The sequence below is a fragment of the Loxodonta africana genome, unplaced genomic scaffold (genome assembly GCF_030014295.1).
Source record: "Loxodonta africana isolate mLoxAfr1 unplaced genomic scaffold, mLoxAfr1.hap2 scaffold_272, whole genome shotgun sequence".
Classification (NCBI taxonomy): domain Eukaryota; kingdom Metazoa; phylum Chordata; class Mammalia; order Proboscidea; family Elephantidae; genus Loxodonta; species Loxodonta africana.
Window position 1 is genome coordinate 22,371 of NW_026974995.1, and position 18,569 is coordinate 40,939.

Below are 18,569 nucleotides of genomic sequence, written 5' to 3' on the forward strand. Positions count from 1 at the left end.
CGCCTCCCACAACCAAATAACAACATTTCAAATTATTTTCCTTTCTTTTAATCGAAATGTATTTAAATTAGTTAGAATCAAATTAGATGTTCAAACTCGTATGCAAATTGTCCCACTTAAATGACAAGAAGAGTTTTCCTATGACATTACACAATTCTTAAAAAAAAAAATCCCTTTTAAAAGTTATACACCATTCCATGAAATGCAAAATATTTGGCTTCACCATTTTTCTAATGCTGGACGTGCCATACAGTTTTATTTTTTATTGGTTTATTAATAATAATTGTGTTGAACACATTTGTACATAACAATTTTTCTCTTTTTAAAATATTTTCAAGGGTTTATTCCTAGGAAGAGTATTATTGCACCAAAGAAAAAAGACAGTGATTTCTGTTTCTTCATGGCTATTTTTAAACCACTTTTTATAAATAATGCCTTATTTTTCCTTTATGTACATCATACTCTTTTGGGGGGAGTCCACTTCGCAGTAAGGAAATTGCAAAGAAGCTGCTCCACTGTGTTTTCACATAGGTGTAAGATTTTCATCTTGCTAGTTAAAAAATAAAAGTCCTTTATGTGATTATCTTTGAAAAGAAAATACATAATTTTTACAGAATAAATTTTCCTTTATATTTTCTCTGGGAATTTTATGCTTCCAAAATCTTGTAAATAAGAGTGAAGGATGATGGACCTGTGCTGGGCAGGATGGGAGAAGAAGACATAATAATTCATATGGCAGGAGCACAAAAGACATAGGAGGATCATCCATCTCACGGATGGATGAGCCATTGCTCTTTGCTAATAAAGTGCCAGGTAGAGGTATCTCTAAAGCAGTAACAAGGACTTTTTCATGACTTCATGTAGTCAAACATATATATTAATGTACATAATGAGAGTCTAATAAATATCTATTGAATGAGTGAACATGTAATGAGTAGATTTTATAGGTTTGCATGTATATATATTATATATATAAATATGCATGTATGTATTCATATATATTCAACATTTTATTTATCTTACCAAAAGTATATTTCCTTCCTTCTCCAAGTTAAAATTCTATTCTTAAAATTTTGAAAATAAGGATTCCCTTTTCTTGATAGTCCTTCGTGGACTGAAAACCTATCCAAGAGTTTTGGTTGGTTGTTTGTTTTATCTGATTTTATTAAGGCTGTAATTTTACTGAGTGGAACTAAGTTAAATTACATTGCAATATAATTTTATAAAATAAACAGTATTAATGAGCCAAAATTATAATTATCTTGACAGTCAATGATCTTGTAATATTTCAACTCACCCCACAAAATTTGCTGGAAACATTAAACTGGAATGCAACTACCTTCCAAAAGTTTATTTTTCTCATAGAGAGTAGTAATAAACAGAGTGGAAGGACCAGAGCACTTGGGTTCCTAGGTTTATGGACTGGCAAAGCATGCATATTCTTCCACAGGGTTGTATAGAAAGTGTGTCAATTCACCAAGCGTTCATCACTTAGTAAGTGCCGGACACTGCAGACATTCTTTGACACTTTAGTAAGCACAGCAAGGAAACAGACATGAATAGCATATGTTTTGTGGTGGTTGTTTCCAACTGATTACAAAATTCCCTAATCTGTCTCCTTATGATAGATATTTCTTGACGAAGAGACAATGTCTTTCATTCTGCAGTTAGAACTGGGGGCTCGAATGCAAATTCTCCTGGAAGAAATAATAACTCTTACCTGTGTGCAGTACTTAGAAGCTCCCAAGATACATTTCACAGTTACAATTACTAAGCTCCCAGGTGCAGAGGGCTCAGAAGAGTAGGGAAAGGACTTAGCAAAGTCACATGGAGGCAGAAGCAGGATGAGAATCCAGTTCCCCTCATGTATATTGCCGAGTATTCTCTCAGTAAATTACACTTCAGTGGTTGCTCTATAGAAGATGCTTTACAGTTGATTAGGTGTCTCTGAAAATAAGGAGAAAGCACATGGAGGAAGCAGGAAAGAATAGTTGAACCAGTTACCATGGTGAAGGGCGCTAAGGACGAGCTGCATAATTATGGCAACTACCCTATTTGTATATTGTGAAATTCAAACTATAACCCTTTCACCATTAATTAGGTATCTTTCTTTATCTTTTTGCAGGTAATTCAGGTCTCAGAAAGACATCATTCCCTTAATGGATCGTCTCATGCCTCCCAACAGTGTGACTGAATTTATTCTCCTGTGACTCACACAGAATCTACATTTGCAGAAAATACTTTTCATTGCCTTTTTGTGCATTTTCCTATTTACTGTGCTGGCCAATCTGCTTATTGTCATCACCATCTCCTTCAGCCCCACACTTTCGGCTCCCATATACTTCTTTCTCACCTACTTGTCCTTTATAGATGCCTCTTACACCTCTGTCACCACCCCCAAAATGATCATTGATCTGCTCTACCAGAGGAGAACCATCTCACTGGGCAGCTGCCTGACTCAGCTCTTTGTGGAACACTTCCTGGGAGGGTCAGAGATCATCCTCCTCATTGTCATGGCCTATGACCGCTATGTAGCCATCTGCAAGCTCCTGTACTACACTACCATCATGCGACAGGGACTCTGCCACCTCCTGGTGGTTGTGGCCTGGATTGGCAGAATCCTTCATGCCACAGTGCAGATTCTCTTCGTGATCAACTTGCCCTTCTGCGGCCCCAATACCATTGACCATTTCGTGTGTGACCTCTTCCCACTGCTGAAGCTTGCCTGCAGAGACACCTATATACTTGGAATGGTGTTTGCTGCCAACAGTGGGGTCATGTGCTTGCTCATTTTTTCCATGTTACTCATCTGCTACATAGTCATCCTGTGCTCCCTGAAATCCCATGGCTCTGAAGGGCGGCGCAAAGCCCTCTCCACCTGTGGCTCCCATTTTACTGTAGTTGTACCTTTCTTTGTGCCCTGTATATTCACTTACATGCGTCCCATGGCCACCTATCCAGTGAACAAGTTGGTGACTGTCTTTTTTGAAATCCTCACCCCGATGTTAAACCCTAGCATTTATACAGTGAAAAACACAGAGGTAAAAAATGCCATGAGAAATTTTTTGAAGACAAGAGTAGCTTAGGCTATTCATTATGCCAGAAAGTGATGATGTAAAGAGATAAAGGAAGGATCATATCTGTGGTAAACTGTGAAAGAGGATTTTCAAGTTTTGCAGATCACTGATCAAAACAAGGCCCAGAAACTAACATTTATTGAACATTTAATGGTGGTTAGGCCCTTTGGTAGCTGCTTTTGATAGTTTTTCATGTACTTTATTGAGGCTCCAATGCTCATTGTGCATACGTTCAGGATATACATCAGAGAAAGGACTGCAAGTCCCTTGTTTGGTGATTCTAGAGTACACTTTGCTCCAGTCTCACTACTATTTTATGAAATTCTTCAATCATATCTTACTTGGGTGAAATTGGCTTTTCCACAGCACCTTGGTCTCAGGACTTCTTCTTCTTCTTTTTTTTTTTTTTGTATATTTGGTTTTGCCTGCAGTAAGCAAAAAAGAGAAAAGAAGTTCCTGGATATATGGGGGCGGGGGGGGAGGATAGACAGCTGGGAATGAAAGAACCACTGCTGATTTTTTGTTGTTGTGGTTCACCACTAATCTACCAAGAAAAACAAGAGGTGCTAATAGAAGAAACAATTCGTATCATGTTACTAAATTTTTTTCAGCACAAAATATAAGCCAGACATTTTGAATTTACCTTTAATTTGATCTTATTTTCTCAAATGTGCTCGTAGCATGCAGTTTTTTATGACTATAAAGGACTTTTTTTCTTACCAAGACTTGAGGAGCCATTTGAAACAATGAAGGTAAACATTTTTTTTTTTTTTTTAATTTAATCTCAACACAAAGACTTACGGTAAGGCTCCAAAGCTATTGCTCTGTAAATGTATTTACATTAAATGAATGTTAGGTCATTTCATCTATGTACTCAGTTGGTAGTTTCAGTATATGCCCATCCTACAGAGAAGCAAATTGAAGCTAAAAGAGGTTTAGTTAACTTAGTTGCCTCAGGTCAGACGTCTAAGATCTTAGCTACAGAATTTAAATCCAGAACTTCCATATCTAAGTCATATTCTCTTTTCAAATAAAATATACTTTCTGTGGTATGTTTACATCTCTATATAAGAAATTCACTTTCAGTCCTAATGATTCAATTTGTCCTCCAGGAAAAATTATGTCAAATTTGTTGCAGATATTTTTCTCAAGTAGCAATATTTTCCAGCAATAATGCTTCTTTATGCTGGTCACTCTATGTTATTATGTTGTTGTTGTTAGGGGCTGTCAAGTCAGCTCTGACTCATAGCTACCCTAAGTACCACAGAATGAAACACTACCCGGTCCTGTGCCATCCTTACAACCGTTGTTATGCTTGAGCCCACTGTTGCAGCCACTGTGTCAATCCATATCGTTTAGGGTCTTTCTATTTTCTGCTGACCCTCTACTTTACCAAGCATGATATGCTTCTCCAGGGACTGATCCCACCTGACAACATGTCCAAAGTATGTAAAATGCAGTCTCGCCCTCCTGTCTTCTAAGGAGCATTCTGGCTGTACTTCTTCCAAGGCAGATTTGTTCATTCATTTGGCAGTCCATGGTATATTCAATATTCTTGGCCAACACCACAATTCAATTTTTCTTCGGTCTTCCTTATTAAGTTCAGGAAATTTTGGCTTATTTTTTAATCCAAGAAATACTGTTCAGTGCTTACATTCTGCCAGACAGTTCCAAAGACTGGGCATATAGTGTAGAACTCTGTAGACAAGGGTCGTGTTTGTGTGGAACTTAAATTCCAGTAAGGATTAGATGAGTAATAAACTAGGAAACAAATAAATGAACAATGTAAGTTTGTTAGAAATAAGTATAATGAAGAAAATAGTTTTATTAAGGAGTGATGCAAAAGATAACAACTGGATATAGATTTGTGTAGTTGTTTGAAGTGTGTGTGTGTACATATATAGCACAGAGATACATGGAGTACATAAATATGTAGATAATATACCTGTCTGTGATAAGGAAAAGCATGTCTCTGTTGTTTGTTGCCATTGAGTTGATTCTGACTCATGATGACCCATGTGTATAAGAGTAGAACTGCCTCATAGGGTTTTCAAGGTTATGATCTTTCAAAAGCAGAGCACCAGACCTGTTTTCCAAGGAACCTTTGCGTGGGTTCAAATGGCCAACTTTCCTGCTCGTAGTTGAATACTTAACCATCTGCACCACTCAGGGACCTTAGTTAGAAGGCTCCATGTATAAATCGTTAGATGAGAAGGTAGAGTAATTGTAGTAGATTAGCAAAGATGATCCAAATGCAGAGGTTGTCCATCATCTGGGAGGATAATATTTTGTAAAATTTCATTTCAGGAGACTTGCAAAGTGTAAGGTCAAATATGTCAATGAACCAGTTGTAAGTTCCCAAGTGTAAGGTCAAATATATGAATTACCCAGTTGTAAACTCCAATGAACAAGTTGAAAAAGTAGGATATTGGTATCTTTTTTATTAATGAAGGTAGAAAAGAATAAAAGCTATAACCTCAAATATATCTAAATTGGAAACAAGTTATTTGAGAATACAATTTCTTATGAAGTAGGAGAGAGTTAACCCTTATTTTTCCTGGCTGAGATACTTTTTTCAGTCCTTATAGTGGAAACTATTTTTTTGTCTTTAACCAACTTTTTGTTGTTGTTGTTTGCTGTGGAGCTAGTTCCTATGCATGGCAACCTTACGCATAGCAGAATGAAACACCCAGTCTTGCACCATCTTATTTGCCCTTAAAATAATTGTTCACTTTGTTTCTAGAGTGGGGGATGAAAATATGACTCAATGAGTCTTACAATAAACATTCAAATATAAAATGAATAATCCAAGAGCATCTTTCTTCAATCCAGCAGTGTACTGCCATTGAAGATTAGAAAGTTGTTGTATGAGATAATTATATATTCTGCCATAATTTTATATGCAACTGAGGCATTATGTTAAAAATATCAAGGAAAAATTCTATCAAATGCTAAGTAATTATAGAAATGTGCCAGTAACCCAAGGCACAGAGGGTCTTTCTTGACTTTGGAATTCACAAAGTCAGATGTGATATAATTTTAATGATAGTGTTACAAGATGAAAAGATCATCAGGCTAGGTGATAGAAAAATTCAGTCCTGGTCCTTGCTAGATGGCCAAGAATAAGTTGTATTCTTTTTTAATTTTTTTTTTTTTTGGATCTGTATTATTAAGCAGAAAGATCGTTGTGGTCATTCTGTTATTTAAGAACAGAGCTTAGTCTTGGAGTAAATAATTGAATGGTTAATACTAGGATCTATATTTGTGCATGTGAATCATCATCTTGGTCTGGTTCCAGTGATGCTCAGCCCCTGAGGGCTAGACGGGAATTCACTGCACGGTGATTAGCTCCTTAGTCAGTAGAGACCCAGCCTCAAAGAGATGCAATTGCAATGATGCAAGTTGGTGCATTTCCAGTTTTTGAAAATAACTCTCTGTCCTCTTTTAGTACAGGTCCATCACCCAAAGGAAGGTATCTTATTAATGATGCTTCTTCTAAGATGCGGATTGGAAACTCCTTTCAAATTAAGCTCAAAGTACAGCCAGATGGCAGGCACAGTCCCTTGAATGATTTTGTAAGTAGCTTTCCTGGCTGTCTTTTGGCAATCTTTCCTATTTAGAGAAAATTTAAATTACTCTGCCAACCACAAAGGTTGTTTCCTATATAAGTCCTTGTCACTTAGAGCACCTGTTTTAAATTTCTTTTGAAAATCATTAGACACTCTACCTGCTGCCATTGAGTTCTATCAAAATAATTCCCCATTAAGTAATAGGACTATTTGTTGGCTGTACAGGTCCTGATTTACTTGTCTCTACTTTTGTAACAACCAAGCTGAAACTCTCACGTGCCTTAATTTCTTGCTGTTCTATAAAAGAAGCTTCATGTGAGTAAATCCTGGCTGGAGTCAGACTTTTGGTTACTCTGACGTGATTCTAGAATATTTATCTCAATGACCTTTTACCCTCTACCTGCCGAGATCACTGGGTAACTGGTTGGGTTCTCAGAAGTCAGAGATGACACCAGACTGAGCTTTGAAGATGGCCCTAAAAACTTAAGTACTAAATATGTTCCTATTAATTTAAGTTGTTATTTTGAAATTGTTGAAATAATTGAATCATCTAAACACACACACAATTATACCTAAAATTTGTTAATAATACACCTGTTTGTTTGATCTGTTTACACAAATTGTGATCTCAGGGTAAGAGCCTTGAGCTATCAACAATTTTTAGCTCATTTACCTTAATAACTTTTGGCACATTATCAAAACAGAAATGTCATAATTTAATATTTGGGCCTTTATCCAGATATGAATACTAGCAAATAAAAGAGTGTGTATACATGCTTCAAAGATGTGCTTGTAGAAAGGAATGGGAACACTTGGTGTGAAGAGGATAGTTTAAAATTTTTTTTCTGTTTTCCTTCTATTCTCTCTCATATGTTTAGATATACTTAATACATTAAAAGACATACATACATACATACATATATATATATACATATAGCCCTGGTGGTGCAGTGGTTAAGCATTTGGCTGCTAACCAAAATGTTGGCAGTTCGACTCCATCAGTCGTTCCTTGGAAACCCTGTGGGGCAGTTCTACCCTGTCTTATAGGGTCATTATGTGTCAGAATCAAATCAACAGAAACGGTGTATATATGTACATATTGATTGCCGTTGAGTCAATTTTGACTCATAGCAACCCTATAGGACAGAGTAGAACTGCCCTATGGGGTTTTCAAGGCTGCGATCTTTACAGAAGCAGACTGCAACATCTTTCGCTCACAGAGTGGTTGGTGGGTTTGAACTCCTGAACTTTTGGTTAGCACTTGAGCGCTTTAACCACTACACCACCAGGGTGCTGTCTCTCTCTCTGTCTATATGTGTATCTTGTTTCCTTTTGTACCAATTTCTTTAACCTTAATTTTTCTAGTAATAGCCTCTGAGAAAAAACTTACATGGTGTTTTTATTTTTTTCTCTTTTACTTAGTAAACGATACTTCAGATCTCTGGTTTTCATTATCAATGTCATGGTGAGTTGAAATCTTTAAAATATATCTCTCAATCAATATAAAAACTTACACACCTATTTGTGAGCATCCCTGCTGAAGGGGTGGTGGTAGTGTTGTGTTGGGGGTGATGCTGGTGATTTGCTTAGGAAGAGGGTGGAGAAGTTAAGAAAGAATAACCCCCCCTTTCTGCAGAAGAATCCCAAGTAAACATTAATTTTTGTGTCTACAATCATATAGTAACTTCCATCCTACACAAAAAAACAACTGGAGATTATTCCATCTTCACTAACAAGTCCTCGACTCTCAAGAAAAGCAAGGTGTATTCGGAAGACTTAGGGAGGGAAATAGTCCTTTTAAAGTCCTTATTGATGATATATATGCTTGGGGCACATACCTTCCCAAGAAAGCAGGGCTGCTGATTGCTCATTAAAAATGACGACCCAGAGGCACTCACTGAACACATTGCTAACCTCTTCTTGTTATCCAGGATTTCACGGGAGAAATTATCTCTGTGAGAAATTCAGGCAGAGGAAACATACATCAGCTATAAAGTTCATACAATGCAGCAATGAACATCACTTTACAAATGTCTTTGTTTACTAGTTTGAATATTTTTATCAGAGAAATTCCTAGAAACATCATCACCGAGACCAGAGGCATATCTACAGAAAATACTGCCTAAGGCAATTAGTTTTAAGTTGCTGAATGATGTCTCAAGACTAGAGATGTAAAGTGCAATGATGAATAGATTCAAATCCAGCCTTTGTCAATTAATACCTGTATGACCTTGAGCAGTTTGTTTGTTTTGCTTTTCCTCAGTCATAAAGTGTGCCTGGTCATTGCCAGATGTGAGAATTAAAGAAGATAATTATATCAAAAACTAGCCAAGTACAAAAATGCAGGTGCTTAACAATTTATTATTATTATTGGTTTGATATGGATAGTTGTATATAGACAGTATATCTCCATATAAATGTTACATTGTATTTCACCCAGCTTTTTCTGGGTACCAATTTGTTACCTATGTCATCAATGAAATTCTTTGAATGAATGATTGAATGAATGCAAATTAAATGAGATATTATTTTTCACCCTATAATTTGTTGAATATAACCAAGATTGAGAATATCTAATGTTTTTTTTTTTTAATGTTAGTAAGAATGCAGGGAAATGACTCTTTAATAAAACTGAATTTTGAGAGAGTTTTAATGCTATAGAAAGGAACCCTTGTGGCACAGCGGTTAAGTGCTCGGCTGCTAACCGAAAGGTTCGTGGCTCAAACCCACCAGCTGCTCTGAAGGAGAAAGATGTAACAGTCGGCTTCTGTAATGATTACAGCCTTGAAAACCCTATGGGGCAGTTCCACTCTGCCCTGCAGGGTCACTATGAGTCCAAATCAACACCAAGGCAAAGGGTTTTAATGGTACAGAATCCATTAAAGTTAAAAATGTGCATATTTTTAGAAGCACATCTAGGGTAGAAGCATAACTAGGGTATGGCAGCTATGAGACAGGCCCTGGACACCACTTGAGGGGAGAAAGGGAAGGGCACCAAAGAGCAGTTTCTATTCACCATTGCAGTTTACATCTCAAGTTGTGAGACATCATTCAGCAACTTAAAACTAATCGCCTTAGGCACTATTTTCCGGAGATATGCCTCTGGTCTCGGTGATGATGTTTTTAGGAACTTCGCCAATAAAAATATTCAAACTAGTAAACAGAGACGTTTGTAAATTGATGCTCATTGCTGCGTTGTATGAAAGGCAGACAATTAGAAACACCATAAATGTCAGGCAAAATATTCATGAAGACACTGGTGAACGGGGTATTAGGACTGAGGCATGAAGGAGGGATGGTGATGGATTGGATGCCAGCCGAGGGCATGGGCAGAGGAAGCAGGAGGTAGTAATATACACGAATGGAAAATAATCATGAATATTTGAACAGTGCACTCCAAAGAATCTCATGTTCTTTACTTCCTTTGACCTTCACTACAGTATTGTGAGGCAGGATATAAAATTCTTGGAAGGGTTATAGAGCATAGTGGCTGGTAGCCTGTGCTGTGAACTCTATCAAGTACTTGCCAAAAGGCTTTAAGCAAGTTTCACAACTTCCTAAGCCTCATCCACTGCATCGGAAAGTCAGGTTGGAATTTCAAAAAATGATAAAAAATAGTTCCTATATCATACAGTTTTTGTGGGAATTAAAAGAGAAAATCATGTGCCCTCAAGTGGTAAGTACTTGACACATGTTGACTTTACTTACTATTGCATTCTTTTATTTTTTGCAGGATTTGAAGGTTAGGAAAGTTAATACTATGAAGTGAGTAAGCAGTCTGATGGAGTTCCTGGGTGGTGTAAACAGTTAACACTCTCAGTTGCTACCTGAAAAATTGGAGGGTCAAAGCCACCCAGAAGTGCCTTGGAAGAAAGGCCTGGTGATCTACTTCCAAAAAATTAGCCATCAAAAACCCTATGGAGCACGGTTCTACTCTGACACACATGGGGTCCCTGTGAGTTGGAATTGACTCAAGGGCAGCTGTTTTTTCCAGTGCCTGATTGGAATGGAAAACTAAGTCTGCTCACTGTGAATCCATGGCCTTTCCCAGGGTACAAAATAACTGGCTGAGGTGCGTGTTCTTGTACTTGGAAAAGTAAACATTTAGTGAAGATGAGCTGAGCTGCTGTGTTTGAAAGGGACAGAGCCCTTGAGATGTATCCCTTGAACTCCTAGGATTCCATCATCAGCCAAAATCAAGTCACACTCCAGAGGAGGAAACTGAGGCCCAGTGTGGTAAGCATCCTAACAAGGTATCTTAAGGCAGTAGAGAGACAGTGTGGAATAAAACTCAGCTATCCCGATTCCAAGAATGTGTTCTTTCTATTTAATTAGAGCTATTCAAGAACTTTTGAATTATTTGAGCTCAAGGTGAAAGAAATTCGGGTTGGTCCATACTGCAGATTTGAAAAGTCTTCTCGAAGTTGCTTACTTTGTTGAGTAAGGGGTAAGGGTGATGCTAAGAATGGGACTCTTAGTATTTAGAGGACATGTAGTTTATATCACCATTTAAAGCAAAACCCTTTCTACATTCCTGCCAAGGAAAAGACAGCCTGTTCTCAAGTACCGTTAGTAAAGGGGAGTTTGCTGCCTACTGAAACTGTGCTTTTACCGTATCATTTGTTCTTTGCTACAGAAACAATTGCATCTAGCTAATAGAGGCTGCTGATCACTTCTTCAGTGGTACAGTCTAGCAGTGAAGAACTTGTGCTTCGAAATAAGATACTTGGATCCATAACCCACACTCATCATAGATGAGATAATGATTTTAACCTTCAGTTTCCTTATCTTCAAGATGGGATTCATGATAGCACCCATTTCGTGTGATACGGAAAAAAAAAAAGATGAGATAATGCATAAAGCAGACCAAGCACATTGCTAGCATGAAATAAATTTTAAAAATATAATAAAAGAGTTGATTTATTGATACTTTGGCTCATCTTTAGAACCCTTTGTTCTATCTGAGAGTCCCCCTTCCCAAGGAAGAATGGAAGGAATGATATACACTATGCTTATGTGCAGAGATGGTGTCTATCACGTTGTGAACCTGGGTCTTCCTGGAACAGAGAAAGAGAATTAAGTTTTAGGTTCTGTAATCAGCACATGTGGGAAATTACTAGAAACAATTGGGCAGTCAGGCAGTCATTGTAATTTATAGGTTCAGGACTGGATACTTAATGTATATAAGCAGAACATGTTCTTTACTGTAGACTTGTTGAATGTTCTGGTGAGTACAGGAAGAATATATCTATCTCATTGGATTATTAGGAAAGTGAAATTATATCTTGAAACAGTGGTTCACACATATTGTGCCCTCGATACTAGAATGAGAGATGCAATATAATTTGTTAATGGAAATGATTCTAGAACCAGAAAAATCTGGCTTCTGTATTTACTAGTTATATGATGACCTTGATGTCATTTTTTTCACCCCAAGAGCTATAGCTGCTAACCAAAAGTTCAGCTGTTCAAATCCACCAGGCTCCTTGAAAACTTTATGGGGCAGTTCTACTGTGTCCTACAGAGTTGTTATGAGTTGGAATCAACTTGATAGCAATGTTTTTTTTTTTTTAAACTTCAGTGTCTTAACTCTAAAATGACAAAAATATTTCATAGGATTTTCTACTGCCTGAGACATAGTAAAGACTCATTGAATATTATAAATACATAATGATATTAATAATAACAATGACAACCCTAAGCCAATTTGAAAAGGAAGAAATGTAGATGGGAGGAGCAGAGGATAGGCCTTAATAAGTAGAGATTCCTTGATATATGGCCTCTCTGTCTTGTAGGCTTTCCAAATAGCACATTCTAAGGGGCTCAATAAATATGTGAAATAAATGAATGAAAATTTGCATGAAAATTCCCAAGTTCTTGGATGTCTAGTGATTAAAGGTCAGCATCCTAGCTTGTGCCCCAAGAAGAGGCTGAGAGAAGAGCTTGTATGTAGGTGGTTTATTCTGGGAAACAGGATGGAGGAACTGGGAAGAGTGAAAGATGGAAGCAAAGCAAGCTAACCCAAGGTTGAGTTGAGCTGGTTACCATTTATCTACTGGCTCCTATATCCAAATGATCAAGAGTTTCCCTCTGGAATGTGAAATCCCTCATATTTCTAAGTGTGTGTTTGCTTGAGAATGATGTATCAGGGTCTCCAAAATATCTCAAGCAGCAAGTGCATGGACAGAAAGCAACAGATGTGACTGTGAGAGGAGGTAGTGTTGGGTCAATTTGTAGAATCAAGCTACTGTTAGGCTGTAATTGTGAACAGCTGGTTGCGAGGCCAATGGTTGGAGAGAAAGATAGGTCAAGAGAGTGTGAGATGGGGCACAAAAAATACCTAACATCTGGTGGTTATCAATTAAAAATAATATTGCTGTCATATTGTGAGGTTTGCAAATGTGTATAAATTTTTGAATGAGAAATTGGCTAGAGCTGTAAACTTTCACCTAAAGCCCAATAAAAAGAAATAATAATATTGCTTTTACAAAGACAAATGTTATATGTCCTTTGACTAATGTGAAACACCCAGAATAGGCAAATTCATAGAGATCAGAGTTTAACAGTAGCTCCCAGGGGCAAGAGAGAGGATGAAAGGGGGAATCCTTACTTAGGAAGCATTGAGTTTCTGTTAATGGAAATGGAAAATTTGGCAACGAATATTGGTAATGGTTGCACAATACGATTGATTTAATCACTATTGGTGAATTGTACATTTGAAAAATATTGAATTGACAAATGTTGCGCTTGTATTATTACATTTTTACAATAATTAAAAAAATTGCTCTTGCAGATTTTCCAGCTCATAGTTGTGTGCTTACATCAGCCTACAGTAAGTGGAAAATCAAGACAATGTGACTGAATTCATTCTTTTGGGTCTTATAAAGAACCCAGAGCTACGGAAAATATTCTCTGCTGTGATTCTAAACATGTATGTGGCTACCGTACTGGGAAACTTACTCATTGTGGTAACTATGACTGCAAGTCAGAGTCTGAGGTCACCTATGTATTTTTTCCTTCTTTGTCATTCATGGATGCCACCTATTCTTCTGTCATAGCTCCCAAGATGATTGTGGATTCCTTCTCTGAGAGTACTACAATCTCCCTGGAAGGCTGCATGATCCAGCTCTTTGCAGAACATTTCTTTGGTGGGGTGCCAATCATCCTTCTCATCGTGATGGCCTATGATCGCTACGTGGCCATCTGTAAGCCCCTGCACTACATGACTGTCATGAATTCTCAAGTGTGCTGCCTGCTGCTGGGAGGGGCCTGGGTAGGTGGGTCCATGCATGCAACAATACAGCTTCTCTTCACGTACCAAATACCCTTCTGTGGTCCCAATGTCACTGATCACTTTATGTGTGATTTATTTCCATTGCTGACACTGGCCTGCATGGATACCTGTATGCTGGGCCTCTTGGTCATCCTCAACAGTGGGGTGATGTGTGTGACCATCTTCCTTATCCTCGTTGCCTCCTACGTGGTCATCCTCTGCTCCCTGAAGTCTTGCAGCTGTGAAGGGTGGTGCAAAGGCCTCTCCAGCTGTTGCTCCCACCTCATAGTGATTGTCTTGTTCTTTGTGCCATGCATTTTCTTGTATGTAAGACCTGTGGCCACTTATCCCATAGACAAAGCAATGGCTCTGTCCTTTACCATTGTTGCACCCATGTTACATCCCTTGATGTACACCCTGAGGAATGCAGAGGTGAAAAATGCCGTGAAAAAACTCTGGAAGAGGCAACAAATCCTGGATTGTCAGTAGCTTCCATGCCAAGAACAAATTTTTCCTATAGGTACAGTGAGGTCTCATGCTCCGCATTCAATCAAATCTCTTGCATATACAATACTAAGTGGCATCTTTTAAGCATACAAATCTGCTCAAGACACTGCAGTACTCTGCCTAACCACATTGCTGCCTACCTCTCTGGTACATTTTGTACTTCATCATTTTCACAAGGCTCTAGCCCTCTTTGTCTTTCTTTTCTTCTTTTTTTAACTGATTTTTGGAGATTTTGAGCTTTTCCCAGTTCATGGCTTTTGTTCTCACACTTCTGTCTGATGGCATCTCCTTCTCCAGATGCTTCATCTGGCTCAATCTTATATATACATATATATATACATATATATATATATATATATAAAATTTCATTTTCAGACGACTACCTATCTCCTCAAGAAGTCTTGTCTCTAGTAACTTCTTTCAGTTATTCTCTAGCTTTCCATCCCATTTATATCCTTATGATAAATAAGCAGAAACTGTACTTACTTTATAAGTAAGTGTGTTTTTATTTTCTCTGTTTTCTCCACAAAATTGTAATTGTTAGGATAGGGGTGGTGTTTATTCATTCACGTTGTAAACCTAGTAGTTCATACACTTCCAGTCAGCTAACTAGTTGCTATGGAGTTGATTCTGACTCATGACAGCCCTATGTGTGTCAGAGTAGAACTCTGATCTGTAGGGTTTTCAATGGCTGATTTTTTTTCAGAAGTTGATTGCCAGGTCTTTTTTTTTCTGAGGTGTCTCTGGGTGGACTTAAAACGTCAAATTTTTGGTTAATAGCAGAAAGCGTTAACAGTTTGTGCCACTAAGGGACTCCTCTAGTCGACTAGCAGATGCTTAATAATTATTATTCAATAAATATCAGTCTAAAAGAGACTTAGTTGTCGATTTTTACTCTGTTTAAATTCAATGGTTGGGAAAAATTGGGAAAGATAAATACATATAAATGCCTAAGGATTTAGAATTCTCCTGGTTTTTGTGCTACAAAGTGTCCTTTTTGAAGGCAAGCATAGTCTCAGTTTAGTGGTGTGCTGTTTAATATGGAGGCCACTCCAAAAAAAAAAAAAAAAACTGATTGTTGTCGAGTTTATTCCAACTCATAGCAACCCGACAGGAGAGAGTAGAGCTGCCCCATATGGTTAATTCTCCAGAGCCTTTTGTTATCATTTACAGAAACAGACTAAGAGTCGCTCATGCAGGAGTCAAGAGATTTTAGAATCTAGTGTCTTTGTCTGCTGCTATTTATAAGGTTTTCACCAGCTAGTGTTTTTCAGAAGTAGACTGCCAGTCCTTCTTCCTAGTCTGTCTTAGTCTGGAAGCTCAGCTGAAACCTGTCCTCCATGGGTGACCTTGCTTGTATCTGAATAGTGGTGGCATAGCTTCCAGCATCACAGCAACATGCAAGCCCCCACAGAATGACAAACTGACAGACACGTGGTAACTCTGCTGCAAAAAAGGACCTCTTTAAAGTGTTGAAGAGCAAAGATGTCACCTTGAAGACTAAGCTGCACCTGACCCAAGCCATGGTATTTTCAATAGCATCATATGCACGTGAAAGCTGGGCAGTGAATAAGGAAGACCAAAGAAGAATTGATGCCTTTGAATTGTGGTGTTGGCTAAGAATATTGAATGTGCCATGGACTGCCAAAAGAATGAACAAATCTGTCTTAGAAGAAGTACAGCCAGAATGCTCCTTAGAAGCAAGGATGGCGAGACTGCGTCTTACATACTTTGGACATGTTGTCAGGTGGGATCAGTCCCTGGAGAAGGACATCATGCTTGGCAGAGTACAGGGTCAGTGGAAGAGAGGAAGACCCTCAACGAGGTAGATTGACACAGTGGCTGCAACGATGAGCTCAAGCATAACAACGATTGTGAGGATGGCTCAGGACCAGTTTCTTTCTGTTGTCCGTAGGGTCACTATGAATCAGAACCGATTTGACGGCACCTAACAACAACAAACAACAGCAACGACAGTGTCTGTGTCATGAAGTTATACATTCTTTATTGGACAAGAAAGAAGTCCTGGTGGCACATTGCTTAAGTACTCACCTGCTAACTGAAAGGTTGATGGTCCATATCCACCAGATGCTCTGGAGAAGAAAGATGTGCAATCTGCTTCTATAAAGATTACAGCCTAGCAAAACTTATGGGACAATTCTACTTTGTCCTATAAGGTTGCTGTCAGTCAGAATCAACTTGACAGCAACAGATATGGAACAAGAGAAATGATATTGACCTATTTTATTTTTAGCTATGGGAGAATGATTCCTGCTGTTACCTTCTAAATGTGGGTTTCTAAATACAAAGGGTGTTTATTTTCTCCCTGATCCTGTTGTGGAAAAGCTGTCACCACAGAGACACTGTTTCTTTTCTAAAGGCCTCCCCTGACTAGGTCTATGGGAAGTCAAAGGTCATAGCATGATTTTACTTTGTTATCATTTTCTTGTTACGACAAATACATGTGATATATATGATGACAATAATTGTAATGATCAGTTATAGTATTTGAAACAAAGCACAGAATTTAAATCAATATTTTTATTTTTAAGTACAAAATTTATATGTACAATAGTTATCTAGCTATAACAACTGCCAACAATTTTCCTTAACCACCAGGTTTATTCATTATTGAGGTATAATTGCTGAGTTTGTGCTGGGTATACGGTGGTCTATATGACAATCAGCTTTGCTTTCCTCTTGGAGCTTACATTCCAATAGAGGAGACAAAAATACATGTAAGATGATAATAAAGTCATATAGTGATAACAGACTCCTAGTAAATTATAATAGAGTGGTATACGTGTGACTGGATGGACATTCTATTTAGGTGGACACGGGTCTTTTTTGAGAGGTGGCTTCTAAATAGGGTCTGAATGATAAGACAGAAGGAGCACAAATCAATGGGAAAAGAATCCCAGGCCAAAAACAAAGAAAAAGCTTATGCAGAAATCCTAAGGCAGCAACTAGCCTGAAGTTAAGATCTGGGTAATCGGTACACAAAGGGTAAGGGGGAATTTGGTACAGGATGAGATATGGGAACTAGGCAGGGCCTTGATAAGCGGGGTCCTATTATTTTTTAACCGTTAAGTCCAAAACGAACACGGACATCAGCATGACTCTATTGGAATAACAACTAAAAAAGAAATCTTTCGTGGGATAATTGATGACTCTAGAAACTTAGTACTGAGACCTTTGCACATAGCTTCCATTTAACTTTTGTTATACATATAGTAGAATATAATGTTTGCTGCCTGCTTACAATATTTTAGAATTAAATACCTGGATTCGTTTTATATTTATTCACCTTGCTCCATGTTGAAGAAGCAGACAAAGTATGTGACAGCATGATAAGTCTGCCTGTGTAAGAATCTTATGATGACCATTTTCTTATTTCATTTATAGAATTTAATAACTGGAGGGACCAAAATGAGATTCCTCACCTTAAATATTTTTGATCTGTTGGGGAATTTTCCTAATGTTAAAAGTAGGCTCAGATAGATAAACTAAATGTGTTACATACATAAGGCAGAGTATTACTCACCATAAGAAGAAGTAAAGTCCTGATACATGGATGAAGCTGGAAAACATTCTGCTGATTGCAATCAGTGAGTTACAAAGGAACAAATATTAAGTGATCCCACTTATATGAAATATTTGCAAAATAAGCAAGTGTATAAAGTTTATTAGTGGTTACCGGAGGCAGAAAGGAGGGGAAAATGAGAAGTCATTGTTTAGGGGGCACTGAGTTTCTGTTAAGGATGACTAAAATATTTAGAAGTGTATAATAGTGATTGTTGTACAACACAAATATCACTGAACTGTACGTGCAAAAATTGTTGAAATGGCAAACGTTTTGTTATAAATATACTTGTCACAATTTAAAAAAAAGAAAGAAAAAACAACTAAAGTAGGTGGAAAACCAAATTTGGCCTTTAGGGTATAGTTTGCCAATCTCTGGTCTAAGGCAATCATGGTGAGGCAGAAGTCTTATTGACTTAATTATCTGCTGCAGCTATAATAGAAATACCACAAGTGAACAGCTTTGACAAAGAGAAATTTATTTTGTCACAGTTTAGGATGATAGAACTCTGAATTCAAGGTGCTGGCTATGGGGGAAGGCTTTCTCTTCTGGCTCTAGAG

At 37.8% G+C, this 18,569-nt stretch overlaps 2 pseudogenes; both read left to right on the top strand.

Annotated features, from left to right (window-relative positions):
* Nucleotides 1-2,159: 2,159 nt before the first annotated feature.
* Nucleotides 2,160-3,450, top strand: LOC100656552 (olfactory receptor 4C3D-like; annotated as a pseudogene).
* A 6,292-nt stretch (nucleotides 3,451-9,742) lies between these two features.
* LOC135229346 (olfactory receptor 4C6-like) lies at nucleotides 9,743-16,660 on the top strand (annotated as a pseudogene).
* The last annotated feature ends 1,909 nt before the right edge of the window (nucleotides 16,661-18,569 follow it).